The following is a 13,096-nucleotide window of genomic DNA, read 5'->3' on the forward strand; positions in this document are numbered from 1 at the left end:
TTTTTGATGTTTTTGCTGTTTTTTCGCCGTTGTCTGTTGAAGCAGCAGTTCCCTCCCTCCTTCTTGTTGCCCACTTCTTGTTGCTTGTTGCTACTTTAGCCTATACCCCATTTAAAGTTGAAGGTCTCATGTAGATCTGAATGGCTACAGATTAAAAAAAAACCCTCAAGACTATAATAAACTCTTAATCTAGCACTGCACATTTGTACAAACAAGTCATAGCATCCGACTTATTCTCCCAGGAACTGGCATCATTTTACACCATTCCATCCCCCAAATAAAACAGAAGATTTTATTTTTTTTTATTTTTTTTTATTTTATTCTTTGTCCAATATACAGTACATATGAAAGAGAATAGACATTAAGTAATGTATATAAAGATAGGAAGTAAAGAAGAAGAGAAGTAGATAGGAAGAGAATATATATAAAGGAGAGAATATATAAGATAAAAGGGATAAGGAAAGACAATTGGACAGGGGACGATAGGCACATCAGTGCACTTATGTACGCCCCTTATGTCTACATAGCACTGAATATAACCTCAACAGAGGAATAGGGCTGCGACGGAGGTTCTAGACTGAATTGTGCCTTTGCGACCTCTCTCTGGCAACAGACCCTTCCAGAAGGGAAGTCTAGAGAAGCGTTGGAGGAAAACCAGATCTGAATGTGACCGAACACAGCGGAGGACAGGGAACCACCTGTGCTTTGGGTGTATGCTCAGTGAACAAAGAGTCAATCAGGGATGTGAAGTATCAGAAGAGGAAGTATCTGAAGGTCCCATGTTAGAAGTATTTTGCGCTTTGAAAAGAAGTTAGTCTATAAGGTGGAATAGCTCAGTGGAGGGAGGAGGGTCTGGGGAAATATTCTCATCCTCTGAAAGTTCCAAATCCAGGCCCTCACCTTCCTCCTCATATCGAAGAGAGCAGGTATCAATGGGCTGACCTTCCAGTGGACAGTAATATCAGTCATAGGAATGGGGATCGGCCTGGTAATCTTGGTCAGACTCCCAGTGCCCCCCTGCCATGCACAGATGCTGCAAACATTCTGGGACCCCTGCTTGACCGCTGCTGAAATTGCAGCCTGTATCAAGGGGTCCTGATGGCATTTTAGGTGGAGGGGGCCTAATTTCAGCTGCCATAGTTGTGAAGGTGGCAGGCAGGTTTGTGGCAGCCTGGACAACCACGTGCTCTTTGATAGACGAGAAGACTACCTGTCTGCCAGGGGCAGGTCCAGAGAATCCAGGGACCCTGCTTTGCTCCTGTCACCCTCCCTGGCAGACCTTATAGAGGGTTAGGTCAACAAGTGAGAAACTGCTCCCTGTGAGGTGCCCTCCTCACTAGGCCTCCTGCACAATTTCTGCAGTGCCTTGCCCAGCGAGACCATTTCTTAGAGCCGCTTTAGAGGTTCTAGGATGCCCTTTATGCCCTTATTGCCCTCGGCTCTGCATTTAACTGACTGATTGGAAGTACTAGAACCTGAATCCACCATAGGCTGAGAATCAAAGGGAACAGCTGCGCTGACTGAGATCTCTGCTTGAGCTGTCTGAGACTGACCTCCTGGAGATGCCATCAGAGCAGCTGTTACAACTGTGTGACTAATAATGAAGGCACAGATAAGCGATAAGGCAAGAGGTCTGCTGTGCCAGCAGGGATGCGCCTGAAAGGCTTAAAAGCCCTGGAGCCAAGCCAGTTATTTTTTCCTGCCAGGAAAACACAAAATGGCAGGCAAATAGAACAGATACTCAAAATGGCAGCTGCTAGATGGCTGTACAATGATGAGCGTGCAGGAAATGGTGATAGCCAGAAGGCACGAACAAGATGGGGCCCAAAGGTGCAGGAACATCCTGAAGGGTAGATAGGGAGATCTGAGGCCACAATGGAGGCCAACTCGCTGTGGTGGCAGTCTGGATTGCTTCTGAGGGCTGGACAAATGGGTGGCAATTATGGGCAAGCAGAATGATCCATTTCAGCGAGTGGGGAGTTGAATCTTATTTACAGTCAGGCTGTCACTGATCCCCAGGCTGAGGTGGCTCACCTGTAATTCACTCAGAAGTGGGATGGGAGGTGGGATCCCAACTCAACCACCTCTGCAGGGAAACCTCTCGCTATTTATGAACAAAAGGAACTGCTCCCTTGGGCCAATGCTACTCAAACTGCTTCTGACAGAAATGAACATAGAAGTGTAACTAAGAGTCGTTAAGATGTTAAGATAGTTTAGACCAGTGATGGTGAATCTTTTTTCCTCTGGGTGCCAAAAGAGCATGCGTACACACTATTGTGCATGTGCGAGTACCCACACCCATGATTCAATGCCTGGGAAGGGTGAAAACAGCTCTGGAGGCCAGAAACAGCTTGTTTCTCAACTTCTGGTGGGCCCAGTAGGCTCGTGTTTAACCCTCCCCAGGCTCCAAAGGCTTCTCTGGAGCCGGGGGAAGGGAAAAATGCCCCCCACCCCCCTGAGGCTCTCTGGAAGCCAAAAACACCCTCCCAGAGCCTCTATGTGAGCCAAAAAATCAGCTGACCAGCACACATATGCACATTGGAGGTGAGCTAAGGGAACGATTTGCGTGCCAACAGATATGGCTCCACATGCCACCCGTACCATAGGTTCACCATCACTGGTTTAGATCCTTGACCAGCAGCTCAGACAGGTGGCAAGGGCTAAAGCCCCCTTTCTGCTGTGGTGTCTCTACCTCAAGTGCGTCTACCAGATGTCAAAAAATGGGGGAGGATTAACACTCACAATGAGACTGATGTTAAAAGTCCAGGTGTAGCAGATGAAAGTGAAGCTATAAACCATGAAACTGACAATGTCCTGTCAGGTGCAAGGACTGAGTCAAAAGCGGGCTATGGAGACAGAGGCAGAATTGACATTAAAACAGACTCAGTCCTCATTGGCTGACGTCAACCTATCATGGAAAATAGAGATAATGGAAAATAGGTTGACCCTCTCTTCATTTGCAGCCCTTTAGATATTGGAACACTATCGTGTCACTCTTATTCCTTCTTTTCATTAAACTAGACATAGTTTAATGGTTCCAGCAACCATTCTTTATATGTTTTAGCCTCCAGCCCCCCAATCATCAATTGATTAAGGGGCCTTCTTAATCTTCCAGTCCCCTTAATCGGTTACCTTAACCAAGGAGATTAAGGCATTATTTTCACAGAGCCATCTTCAGTCACCATTTCTTCCCTGAACACTTCTTGAAGCAAAAGAAAGCAATTTCTAATCTAATTCAGATCTGCATATTAGCAGATATAAGAACAGCAGAAATGTAGCTGATAGAAAGGTATATAAGAATCAAGAGAAGGAGAAAAACTGTGCAATCACCAAAACTAAAAATTCAAACAATTCTTATATTAAGCGAGACCTGGCCATAACAAACCATTTAAACAAATACTTCTGCTCAGTCTTCTCAGAAGTTGATGCAAGTAACAAAATCAGATTGGAGGATCATACTAGTCATAGCTGTGTAGGTCCTTTCCCAGGGTTTTTAGAGGTAGAGGTAAAACATAATAAAATGATGGATCCAGATGGTGTTTATCCCAGAGTTCTAAAGGAACTTCTAGGTGTGCTTGCTAGACCCTCTTTTGTAACAGGTGAAATTTCCTAAGATTGGCAAACAACTAATATTGTACCCATCCACAAGAAGAGGAATAGGGAAGAAGTTGGAAACTATAGGCCGATGAGCTGAACAACTTTAGTAGCCGTAATCCTCAAAACAAAAACAAAAACAAATTAACATTTAAACCCACACAAACAGATGGACTGAAAACAGCACCACTTTACTGAGGGCACATAATGTCCAGATCATGTCAAAGTAATCTCATTAACCTTTTTAAAATTATGTCACAAATATCCAAATGTGACACTGTGCTGTGGACCTAGCCTATTTGGATTTTAGCACAGCATTTTATATAATTCTACATAATGAACTCACAAAAAGGCTGAATGGGCTGGGGTTTAACCACGAAGTCTTTCAATGAATTAGATGTTGGCGCAGGGATAGATCCCTGAGTGTGATTGTTAACAGAGCATTGTTTGAAAAGAGACCACTCACAAGAGGTATATCACAAGGCTCAGGCAATCCTAGGCCCTTTCACCTTCAATGTATTTGTAAGTGATGTAACAGAAATATTGGACTTGTTAGGTTTGACTTTTTTTACTGATCAGACAAAAGTGTGGGATATCTGTAACACAGAAAATGAATTGGCATTGCTGGCAAATTGTGGAAACTGCAGTGCAATGTTTCTAACTGTAAGTTCATTTACTTAAGGAAAAACAATAATCTGGCAGAGCATTGGGGACACAGTGTTAGACAGAACAGCAGAAGAAAAGAATTTAGGTATGCCGATTAGGAGGTTCCGCCCCAGATGCCTGATGGACCCAGAGGGCTTTCAGAGGGCGCTTGGGTTTTTTCCAGATACACTCGTCCACAGTTCGGCAGAGTCTCTTGCTGAGGCCTGGAACAAGGCTGCAGCAGAGGCTCTTGACCGGATTGCGCTGTTGCGACCTCTCCGCGGCACTAGACCCCATAGAGCCCCATGGTTCAACGAGGAGCTCCGGGAACTGAAACGCCAGAAGAGACGTCTAGAGAAGCGATGGAGGAAGGGTAAGTCAGAATCCGATCGAACACTTGTAAGAGCTCATATTAAGACTTACAAAGTGGCACTCAAGGCGGCAAGATGCATGTATCATGCCGCCTTGATTGCATCAGCGGAATCTAGCCCGGCCACTCTGTTTAGTGTGACCCGCTCCCTTCTTCTTCTTTTTTTTCATTTTATAAACTTTATTAAATTTTCAATAAAAAGACAAACATGACACACGTACATTTAACATCAATTTGGGGTTACAATTACCCCACTTATTTTCCAGTCTTTCTAATACAGAAAAAAGAAAATTCACTTATATATTCTAAAATTAATATAAAATAAAAAAAAGAATTTTTGTTTTTATATACTTATTACCTATAAGGTTAACAAAATATAACTAATTTTAATACCTCTATAAACTTCCAATTCATTCATATGCTTTGTTTGGAAAATCAGTTTTGTCTTCAAAATCATCTATTCTTTGTTCAACTTTATCTATTTCCCTTCTACTGTCTTAATTCTTTGTTCATTTTCTTTGAGAATCTGTTGTATTTCCGCCACTTTGTCATCAACTTCTTTCATCTTTACTTTCATTTCTCCTGTGTCCACTTTCAATTCTCCTATTTCTGCTTTTAGTTCTTCACGTTGTTGTTTGGCTTCAGTTTGAGATTTTTGCATGAAATCTTGCATAACAGCTAGTGTTTCCTGAATTGTCTGTAGCATTGGTTGTGTTTGTGATTTTTCCTTTTTCTTTTCTTTTTCTTTATCTTTAGCTAACATACTTGTAATTGTCTTTTGATGAACAGGTGAAGGTAGTGGAAATACTTGTGGAGAGATAGAGGTGGTTAAAGTTGGGTTTTTTTAAATTGTCTTTGTAGTGGTGGAAGTACTTGTCATCCTGTGTATGTTTTATGACTATATTTTATTTGGAATATTTGGAGTAAATCTAAATGTCTTCACTTTTTTTTTTTTACAATATTTAATATTATTTCCAATAAAAATTGTATATTATTCTTCAAAAGGATAAAAATCCTTCTCTAAATCTGCTCCGCCCACTTTCTAACAAGAAATATATTTTTGATTAATTCAAATAAACTCCAAACAAGATTTATAAAATTACTACGATGAATCTAAATTAAAAGACAAAGCAGTATCTAAATTCAATTTATGTATCGCTTCTTTCCCTAAATCTTATATATTTTTATATCACTCTTCAAAAATACAATAAAATGTGTTATGTAATGTATGCTTATAAAGATTAAAAAGTAGAAGGGTGAAAAGAGGAAAGAAATTTAAAATCTATCTTCTTCAAAAACGTAATTAAATTCGTGCTTAAAAATACTTGAAAATACTTAAAATACTTTATAAAATACTGTTATATATTGTAGTATCAGTCAGTGTTCCCTCTAATTTTTTTGGGGGGGGGGGCGGAAAAGTATAGTGTCTGAGCGGCAGTCCCTTCGGGACTGGGCAGCACAGAAATAATAAATAAATAAATAAACAACCAAACAAACGAACAAATAAACAAACAAACAAACAAATAAAAAACCCACCCTGTTTTGCCTCAGAGAATTTCAAAATAAAATACTGTACTGTGTGTCTATAACAGTGAGCTCATAATAGGGCAACTCTATCAGTATCAAAATGCCAGTTAAATAGTTGAGCTAGTTTCAAACTAGATTTTGATTTTCTTTCTCTCTTCCTTACTCCCATTCTTTTTCTTTCTCTTTTCCTTCCTCTCTTTTTTCTATCTGTTTCTCTCTCTTCCTCTCTCTCTCCTTCCCTCTCACTCTTTCCCTCTCGGCTTCTGGGCAGGTTTGGAAAACTCTGAGTTGATGATGATTTTTAAGTGAGCGATTGCTCTAAGCTGCTCAGCTTAGAAGGAACTATGGTATCAGTTAATAATAGTCAATTTTCTATTAAAAAGTTAAAATCCAAAACAGTCTTATATCAAATATAGTTGCACTAAAATTTTACAATACCTTAAAAATATAGCTTAAAAAATATCATTTAAAACCAGATATAATTAATTCCAGTTAATTCCAGTTAAATTAGGATAATAGAAAAGCAAATATAAATTCTAATTAACCCTGCTGTTCTGTTCGGGTTGTATGTGACCCGAAGCCTGGGAAGGGTGGGGGGTTTCTTTCTTGCTGAAAAAAAACAACTCCCTAATGTTATGTTCCCGGGTCTATTTGACCCGGACTGCAAATTGATCATTTTAGGTACTTATATTTGGTCTTTTTGAAAGCTTTTTTCACCTGGAAACATGTTTGAACATTTCTGCACACAATGGAATGAAAATTGAATGGAAAAAATTAATCCTTATTGGTTTATTTTGCACATAAATGTGCCCCCCCCCCCGTTTTTGTGAATTTTTTTAGGTTTATTGATAATTTTGCCTGCAAAATGCATTCTATTTTACTAAAGTTGGTGTGGGATTGGTAGCTTGAACATTTCTGCACATAATGATATGAAAATTGAACTGAAAAAATTGACCCTTATTTGTTTATTTTGTCACAAAAGCAACCCCCCGGCTGTGTGCAATTCTGTTCATTTATATCTTTATTATGCTGCCATTGCCAACATTTCTGAAAACTTTATGCATTATATTACAAGTCTGAACATTGCTAATCACAACAAAATCAAATTTGAAATGAAAAAATTATGTTTACTTGTTTTTTTTGTTCACAAAAGCTCCTCCCCCCGGCTGTGTGAAATTATGATTGATTTATTGCATTCTGCACATAAACAACAAACATGCCAGTTTTAATTTACTATACATTTATTGATAACAAATGGAACATATAAGACCACAAATGAAAAATAACAGAAACAGTTTCTTTTATATATACAAAACGTTTGAAAATATTTAATGCTTGCTGCAATGAATACAATAGTAACAGGTATGTGCTTTGTAAATGTATTTTTTACAATTAATACAAGTAAGATTAGTTTTATTGTCATTAGAAGATGGACATAAGCCACATCTCCTCCTTTTTGTGCTGGGAGTGCTGCTGGTGGAGGGTGTGGGGTTTGTTTCCTCCTGAGCATGCTGCTGGGTAGCCTGCATTATGGCTAATGCTTCTTCACATCTGGGCTGATATTTTCTGGCTTCTAAATATGGCTGTATTAGAGACATACCTAATTCTTCCAGGAATAGTCTTCTCTTATGAAGCCTTTTTTTATTCCAATTTGGGTCTATGTCTGACCATAATACAAACGAATTATATGCTGAAACATCTATAATATTATAAAACATTATCATGGGCCACCGGTTTGTTTTTCGTTTGCATGTGTATGTGGATAATGCTTGGTCCAATGTATCCACTGCGCCTTTTGTGGCATTGTAAGATAATATCATTTCCGGCTTTTTGTCTGGCCTTCCGCTAATATTATCATCGTGATGCATGGTGCTCATCAAAATCACTTGTTTGTTTGTTTTTGGAACGTAAGACACAATAGATGTTTCATTACTGAAATAAAAAGTGGAACTAAATACCTCTCTTTTGGCAAGGATGCCTACTGGTAACTCTGGCTTGTTCTTCCTAACAGTGCCCAGCATGGTGAGTTTTCTTTTCAATAACAGTTGTGCCAAATTATATGATGTAAAAAAATTGTCACAGGTTACCTTTTGCCCTTGCAGGCCATAAGTCAAGTCTAAAACAACTTTCAAAGCCAAATTTTTTGTAGGACCTTCTCCAGGGATCCTACCAGTGTAAACCTGCGCATTATAAACATATGAGCTTTTACTATCACACAATGTCCATATTTTAATTCCGTATCTTGCTGGTTTACTTAGCAAATATTGCCGAAATGGGCACCTCCCTTTGAATCCCACCAGTTGCTCATCAACTGTTACACACTCACCTACATTGAATAGTGTTGGAAGAATTTCAACCCATTTGTTCCATAAATCTCTAATTGGCGCCAGTTTATCCACAGCCCTTCTTTGACTTCGGTCTTTTTTATCATCAAACCGCAACACTCTGGAAATATTGTAGAATCTTTCTACAGACATTGTAGCTCTGAATATGTGGCGGCCTGAATGTGCAGCCCATAAACTTCTGCACGATTCGCCGTATGATTTATACACCCCGGCTAAAAGAAGCAAGCCAATGTATGCATGTAGGGTGGCTGTATCTATTGGATCCCAATTAGCACCATAAATATTTTTTCCCTCAATGTTGGACATTTTGATTATCATATCTGTAATTGTAACATTTAGGAATAATAGAAAGGTTGATAATATATCAGATGCTCTAGAAATGGCAAATCTGGTGGGACCAGGAGTAGTTGTAATTACATTTGCAGCAGACAGTTTTCTGGTGTGGTTATATTTTGAAAACCAAGTGACATCCCTGTTTTTGGAAGGGATTCCTTGCACATCTGGAACAGGTGTTTCTGGTTCTTCTGGTTCTTCTGCTTCAGAATCAGAGTTTTCAAATCTGCTGTCCCCATCACTGATGTGATCCTCCTCTTCAGAAAGGTTTTCCTGTGTGAAGTCATCCTCAGAAGAGGCGTTGGCAACCTCTTCAAGTTCTGCTTCTGTTAGTGGTCTTTTGTAAGGCATACTTTCTGTAATTTGTAAAAACATTAATTATAAGATCTGCCCCCACAAAAAGAGAACATGAATGATGCAAAAAAATCCACAGAAAGCAGGAAAAAATAGGTTTGTCACATACCAGATAAAGATGCAGTTTATTTCCAAGGTAAACTCTGTGAAACAGATGCAAAGTACTGAATCTAGGCAAAAAAAAAACATTTATGTCACATGCAGCAGAAGGTAACATCCCAAAGAAAAACATAGCTGTTTTACTTACCAGAGAAATAGACTTGGATGAATGACTGAAAACTGGTCACTCTGTTATATAGCTGTCCCTCTAATGGTTTGAAAGATTGACAAAGGATGTAGGATATTGCTTTCAGAAATATTTTAGCAGCCGAGGGGGGGGGGCTTATTTCTGATTTTAAAAAACCAGTAAGAATCATTTTTTCAGTTCCTTTATATTTTTCTTATATTCAGAAATGTTCAAGCTACCAATCCCACACCAACTTTAGTAAAATAGAATGCATTTTGCAGGCAAAATTATCAATAAACCTAAAAAAAATTCACAAAAATGGGGGGGGAGGCACATTTATGTGCAAAATAAACCAATAAGGATTAATTTTTTCCATTCAATTTTCATTCCATTGTGTGCAGAAATGTTCAAACATGTTTCCAGGTGAAAAAAGCTTTCAAAAAGACCAAATATAAGTACCTAAAATGATCAATTTGCAGTCCGGGTCAAATAGACCCGGGAACATAACATTAGGGAGTTTTTTTTTTCAGCAAGAAAGAAACCCCCCACCCCCCAAAAAAAATTCTCATAGAGAGAACCGCTGAAATGATGAAAACTCATGGAATTTCAAGTTTCAGATATGCAGGGAAAAATTTTTACAGGGACTCAAACTTGGCTTCGGGTCACATACGACCCGAACAGAACAGCAGGGTTAAAAACAGTTGAACAGGTAAATAGATTTTTGTCTTAACAATGGCAGGCCTATTCTTTCAAACTGAGGTACACCAGGTCAGGGAAGAGGAAGTTTAAAAATTAACAATTCATTATACTGTAGTATTTAAATTTAAATCTAAAAAAACACCTTACAATAGAACTTGAATGCAAGAGGAATAATAATAGAAAAAAGAAACACCAATATTTATGTATAATATATTCTAATATAATTATAACAATAAAATCTATGTATTTAATAAACTAAAAAGAAGCCTTGTAATAATGACAATTATGTTCAAATACAGTTGATTATACTTATTTCAAATATGCTTAATTATATTTAATTATACTTAATTTCTGCTGTTCTTGCTTGTTGATCGTAGGTCTCAAACTTTAAAATCTTCTCCAAAGATTATTTTAATCTTCTGTAGTTTTCCAATATATGTCCAATTATAGTCCAAAAAAAGGGGTGTCCAATCATGTTCTCAGTCCAAAGTCCAGATCAAATCCAAAAGGTAATTTAATTATAATCCCAATAAAATCCCAAAGTCCAAAGTTTAGTTATAATCCAAAAGCATTTAAGTCCAAATATAATACAAAGTTAAGATGGAAATCTAAGCGATTGTTTTGATTTAACACAAATTCATTATAGCTCAATTTTCAATGCAAATTCATTTCTAACAAAATCTTAATTATATTCCATGGTAAAATATTAATTCCTTATATCTGCTGCAATCCACAAAGTTTATTTGTGATGGTTCTTTCCAGGCTGTGCAGTTAGATCATGTAATCAAGCTCTATTTAAGGTAGATTTTTCTTATTCTTTTGCAAAGAGAGTATATCTGAGTTAAGAAGCAAAATTAATTCTTTTCAAGCCTCTCATTCTTTTCTATATTCTCTTTATTTCACCAATTTATTCTTTCTTTTCATAGTTATTTATTCGAAGTAAAATTCCAAGGGGCTATCCTTCCGCAGCTCGTGTTAAAAAAAAAGTTCCAAAAACTGCTGCCGGTTTGAAACTCTTATTTTTCTTTTTCGTTTTTGAATTTGACTTTTTAGTTAGTTCCCATCTCCTAGAATCCTCTTCAGAGATGGGAATTTAAATGCAAGTAAAAATGTTTGCCAAATTTAGTTTCATTCTTCGTTGTATTTAGGGCCGAAGAGGAAAAGAAAAAGTTCCGGCTACATCTTTTGCCCAAGGATTTTAGTTTTCCCTTATTGCTTTTTTTTTAGGTCGCCTTTTATTTTAAGAAATTAATAGTTCAAAAAGTTTTTAAACTGTCATGATAAGCTTTTACCTTAGTTCTTCTTCTTTTCTTCTTATTTCCTTTTTCCCCCTTCTACTGGGATGTTTTGACTTCTTGTTGTTGTCTTCTCTTCCGCCCGTATGGTCAAGCTGCATGGGACGAGGCTCGGTTTTTCCTGCTCCCTAGCTGTGGGGCAGACCCTCCCCTTCGGAGCTTCGGTGTTAGCTCCTTGGGGTCCGGGGAGCCCCCTGTTCTTTGATCAGACTGTCCGTATCTGATTTAATTGCTCGAAGCGACCCTTGGAGTGGAGAAAGGAAGCATCAGGAACAGAGCCCTGTCCTGAAACTCCCACCGCAGCTCCGGTCCAAACCGGAAGTCGACCCGCTCCCTTCCTAACCAGGGGGGAGTTGGGGAGCCCTTGCAGAGTAGGGCCATTTTTCACTGATAAAATCGCTCAGATCTGGGCGGGCCTCAACTCCGATTGGATAGCAGAGTTGACTGACAATGAGTCAATCGAGGTGATTGGGGTCCGTACTTGTCCACCTGTCTGGGAAGAGTTTGATCTGGTGACACCTGATGAAGTATACAAGGCCATTGGAGCTGTGAGTTCCGCCACCTGTCTACTGGATCCGTGTCCCTACTGGCTGGTTTCAGCCAGCAGGGAGGTGACACAGAGCTGGGTCCAGGAGATTGTCAACGCTTCCTTGGGGAGGGGATCCTTTCCGGATCCTTATAAGGAGACACTTGTGCGCCCCTTCCTCAAGAAGCCTTCCCTGGACCAAGCCATTCTCAACAATTATCGTCCAGTCTCCAACCTTCCTTTTATGGGGAAGGTTGTTGAGAAGATGATGGTGCTCCAGCTCCAGCGGTCCTTGGAAGAAGCCGATTATCTAGGCCCTCAGCAGTCAGGATTCAGGCCCGGTTACAGCATGGAAATTGCTTTGGTCGTTTTGATGGATGATCTCTGACAGGCCCGGGACTGCAACTTGGCCGTCCTCCTTGATCCATAGCTCACATTAGAGAAACATCTTTCAGCTGTGGCGAGGGGGGGCGTTTGCCCAGGTTCACCTGGTGCACCAGTTGCAGCCCTATCTGGACCGGGAGTCACTGCTCACACTCATGCCCTCATCACCTCGAGGTTCGACTATTGTAACGCTCTCTACATGGGGCTACCATTGAAAAGTGTTTGGAAGCTTCAGATTGTGCAGAATGCAGCTGCGAGAGCAATCATGGGCTTTCCTAAGTATGCCCATGTTACACCAACACTCCGCAGTCTGCATTGGTTGCCGATCAGTTTCCAGTCACAATTCAAAGTGTTGGTCATGACCTATAAAACCCTTCATGGCACCGGACCAGGATATCTGTGAGACCGCCTTCTGCCGCATGAATCCCAGCAGCCGGTTAGGTCCCACAGAGTTGGTCTTCTCCGGGTCCCGTCGACTAAACAATGTCGTCTGGCGGGACCCAGGGGAAGAGCCTTCTCTGTGGTGGCTCCAACCCTCTGGAATCAACTCCCCCCAGAAATTAGGACTGCCCCCACCCTCTTTGCCTTTTGTAAACTCCTTAAAACCCACCTCTGTCGTCAGGCTTGGGGGAACTGAGACATCCCCCCTTACCTATGTAATTTTGTGCATGATATGACTGTATGTATTTTATCTATTGGGTTTTTTTGGGGGGGGTGTTAGACTTTGTAATGTAAAACTGTTATTTTAGATTTTAATTACTAGATTTGTTACCATGTATTGCTTTTATCACTGTTGTG

The 13,096-nt window shown here is 39.6% G+C and overlaps 1 protein-coding gene across 1 annotated transcript in view; it reads right to left on the reverse strand.

The window, feature by feature from the left end:
* The window catches only part of CLASP2 (cytoplasmic linker associated protein 2), an 817,644-nt gene that overhangs the window by 87,430 nt on the left and 717,118 nt on the right, over positions 1-13,096 (reverse strand). The window lies entirely within an intron of this gene.

Source organism: Erythrolamprus reginae, chromosome Z, assembly GCF_031021105.1.
Source record: "Erythrolamprus reginae isolate rEryReg1 chromosome Z, rEryReg1.hap1, whole genome shotgun sequence".
NCBI classification, from domain to species: domain Eukaryota; kingdom Metazoa; phylum Chordata; class Lepidosauria; order Squamata; family Dipsadidae; genus Erythrolamprus; species Erythrolamprus reginae.